The sequence below is a fragment of the Zingiber officinale genome, chromosome 1B, assembly GCF_018446385.1.
Source record: "Zingiber officinale cultivar Zhangliang chromosome 1B, Zo_v1.1, whole genome shotgun sequence".
Lineage (NCBI taxonomy): Eukaryota > Viridiplantae > Streptophyta > Magnoliopsida > Zingiberales > Zingiberaceae > Zingiber > Zingiber officinale.
In genome coordinates, this window is record NC_055986.1 from 10,039,292 (window position 1) to 10,043,284 (window position 3,993).

Below are 3,993 nucleotides of genomic sequence, written 5' to 3' on the forward strand. Positions count from 1 at the left end.
CAACTGCATGATATTTTGGAATGAAGACAGTGCTTTGAATGAATGTAAAATCTGTACTCACCCTCGTTTTAAGCATCGTAATCGCATACCAGGGAAGAAGAAGAAAAATATTGCTTGGAAAGTGATGTATTATTTTCCGTTAATTGCTAGACTTCAACGCTTGTATGCAGCTACAGCTAACCACATGTTGTGGCATCATGAGCATGAGCATGAGCATGAAGGAGGTATAATGTGTCATCCTTGTGATTCTCCTGCATGGAAACATCTTGATACTGTCTTTCCCTCCTTTGCAATGGAACCACGAAATGTGAGATTGGGACTTTCTGCAGATGGATTTCAACCATTTGGTCAGTCGGGACAACAATATTCATCTTGGCCAGTTATATTAACACCGTACAATTTACCACCATGGATGTGCATGAAAGATGAATTTATGTTTCTTACCGTGCTTATTCCTGGTCCAGCCAATCCAAAAGATAAGATAGATGTTTTCTTGCAACCTCTAATTGCCGAGCTTAATGAATTATGGAATGTAGGGTCGGTTACTTATGATATTGCAAATAAAACTAATTTTACATTGCATGCGGCCTTATTATGGACGATCAGTGATTTTCCAGCATACTCAATGTTGTCGGGATGGAGCACGGCTGGTAAATTAGCATGCCCACATTGCATGATAGAGTCCGATGCATTTTCATTGCCTTGCAGTGGGAAGGTATCTTGGTTTGATAATCATCGTAAATTTCTACCACTGGATCACCCTTTTAGGCGAAATAAGAAAAATTTTCTAAAGAATGTTGTAGTCAGAAAACCTCCCCCAGCAGTCCATACTTCAGGTGAAGAAATCATTGAACAAATAGATAGTTATGGATTCCTCCCAGTATCTCAGCCTAATTCTGATGAGATAAATAAGTATCTTGTGAGGAGGTGCAAGTGTGGTTGGAAGAAAAGGAGCATATTCTGGGAGTTGCCTTATTGGAAGTATCTACTCATTCGACATAATATAGATGTGATGCATGTTGAGAAAATTTTCTTTGATAATATCTTCAACACTGTGATGAATGTACCTGGAAGAACTAAGGACACTAGTCAACAGACCAGAATTGCATCAGAATGAAACAACCAATAAGTTTCCAAAAGCTTGTTATACATTGGACAAAGATGGTAAACAAGCTTTATGTAGTTGGTTAAAAGAAATCAAATTTCCAGATGGATATGCTTCGAATATGGCTCGATGCGTTGACATGAACAAATTAAAGATGTTTGGAATGAAGAGTCATGACTGTCATGTGTTCATGCAAAGACTTATTCCAATAGCTTTTCATGATTTACTTTCCAATAATGTTTGGCAAGCACTTACAGAGTTGAGTCTTTTTTTCAGAGATTTGACAGCGAGGTGTATTATGACGGTTGATATGATTCAGCTAGAGACTGACATTCCTCTCATACTTTGTAAGTTGGAGCGCATATTTCCACCAAGTTTTTTTGATTCAATGGAACATCTACCGGTACATTTACCATATGAGGCACGAATAGTTGGTCCTGTGCAGTACAGATGAATGTACCCATTTGAAAGATTTTTGAGAAAATTAAAAAATAATGTTCGTAATAAAGCAAGAGTTGAAGGGTCAATATGTAATGCTTATCTGGTGGAGGAAGCATCTTCTTTCTGCTCTTATTATTTTGCTGATAATGTTAAAACCAGACACCGCAAATGTCCTAGAAATTCCGATGATACTCAGAATATAGATCCATCGATGCTTTCTATTTTCAAATTTTCTGGTAAACCAATGGGTGCATCTGTTTCTAGATGGTTAACTCAACAAGAATACCATGCTGCAAGAACATACATACTCTTAAACTGTGATGAGGTCAAACCCTACATAAAGTAAGTTAACTTCTCTAATCAAGCTTTTATTTCGTTGTAGTTAATTGCTTGATATCCTAATTTTCTTATAATTACCTTTTTTCAAAGCTTGTATGAGCAACAATTACATCTTCAAAATTCATCAATGACTGCAAGTGAGGTTGCTGAAAAGTTAGAGACCGAATTTACATTATGATTTCAAATATATGTGAGTTAGAGAAATTTTCATAATTCTTTATTAAAATAAATTCGGTCCTAATTTTTCGTATTACTATTTTGATAGGTGAAAGATCGAAGAATATCTAATGTACAAGATAATAGAATATTGAATCTTGCATCTGGACCCCTACGCCAAATAATGGTCTATTCGGGTTACTATGTTAATGGTCTCAAATTCCATGTGAGACAACGAGATTCGCAGAGATTAACTTTTAATTCTGGTGTCTGCGTTAAAGGATCTATCGACACCAATAACACTGAGTTTGATTACTATAGTAGACTTGAGGAAATTATAGAGGTTGAGTATCCTGCATTACCGATAAAAAGGTGTGTGTTGTTCAAATGTTCATGGTATGATCCAACCCCAAGAACAGATACCAGAATACATCCAAATTATAATTTAGTAGAGGTTAATGCAAACAGAAGGTTCAATAAGTTTGAACCTTTCATTTTTGCAATACAAGCGGGTCAGGTGGTTTATCTTGAATATCCTACGAAGAGAAGAAGAGCTAGTGAATGGTTGTCTGTTTGTCGATTGAAGTCTCGTTCTACCATAGAAATGCCGAACACTATTACTGCTCAAAACCATGATGCATTTCAGAATGACGAAGTAGAGAGACATTCGGTTGATTCACAAATCCAATCTACATCACAATTACTTGTAGATGGTAATGCCACTGACGAGGAGATAGATGATGGAGAGAAATCCAGCAGTGAGGATTTTGTTGAACTAACAGAGTCTAGCGACGACGACTTACAAACTTTTAATGTTGAGTAGAAATGCTTCCAGAGTCTAGGATTGATTAAATTTTAGCATTATTATTCAGCTAGTAAGTTATGCTTTAATCATGTTTTGTTGCTTATTTATCATGTTATTAAAGACTTATTATGATGTGCTGTAATATGTTTTTGTAGATATAAGGTATCATGGCAGATCTTCCAGCACCACTCCGTGGATCCACCGTACTTAGGGTTGTTGGAGAGTCGTAAGTATTTTTTTTATTATTAGTAATTCAAGTTCTTTATTTATAACATATATCTTATGTTTTAATATTGTTTATATGTAGGTTTACTCCCGACGGCCATCGAGTATCCACATATATCACACGGAAATTTAAGGAAAGAGTCTGCATATCTGGGACTACATGGAGACATGTAGATGCTGGAACTAAGGATTTCTATTATCAAGAATTTGTGGTAAGTAAATTGAATGTGTACATTATATTTATCCTTTAATATTCTAAAATTTTATTTTTAAATTGCAGAAAAAATATACATGGGAGGAGGGGCAAGAGGTAGAATTTGCAAAAACTTGGAATATTTATTGTGCCAAGTTGTACAAAGACCTATTATACTATGTGAGAAAGGATGGCACACGGCCTGCTTATGTATCCGACGAGATTTGGAGTGCATGGACGGCCACTTGGTCTGCAGAAAGATGGCAGACAAAGGCTCTAAAAGCTCGAGCGAATAGGAATACAGAGCCAGGTGGCCCGAGTACCGGATCTGCTCGGCATACATCAGGATCTCGAACCATTGTTGAGCACGCTATGGATCTGGTGATTTTAATTTAAAGTTATATAAATTAAATTTTTATTTATTAATGAACTTGTATAATTTTAGTCAAATTTATTTGTGCATGCAGGAGCGTTCTTTAGAAAGACAACCCACTTGCTTGGAGATCTTTCTCAAAACTCACTAGAGAAAGGATGACATATATATTGATGATCGATCAAAGAACATTGGGGTTTGAATTATTAACTTGCAATTTATATTTAATCTTTAATAATGATTAATTAGTTTTAATAATTGTGTATAATATATAAATTGTATATTTTTTCTACACAGGAGGAAATGACAAGCAGGGTTGCTCAGGCATCTCAGCCACCAGTAGAGGGAGGGGAGTC

At 35.9% G+C, this 3,993-nt stretch overlaps 1 long non-coding RNA gene across 1 annotated transcript; it reads left to right on the forward strand.

Moving 5' to 3' along the window:
* Positions 1–3,597: 3,597 nt before the first annotated feature.
* On the forward strand, positions 3,598–3,993 carry LOC122039330. Its single transcript, XR_006128212.1, has 3 exons — positions 3,598–3,645; positions 3,732–3,833; positions 3,935–3,993. It is a non-coding gene; the product is annotated as an uncharacterized LOC122039330 (long non-coding RNA).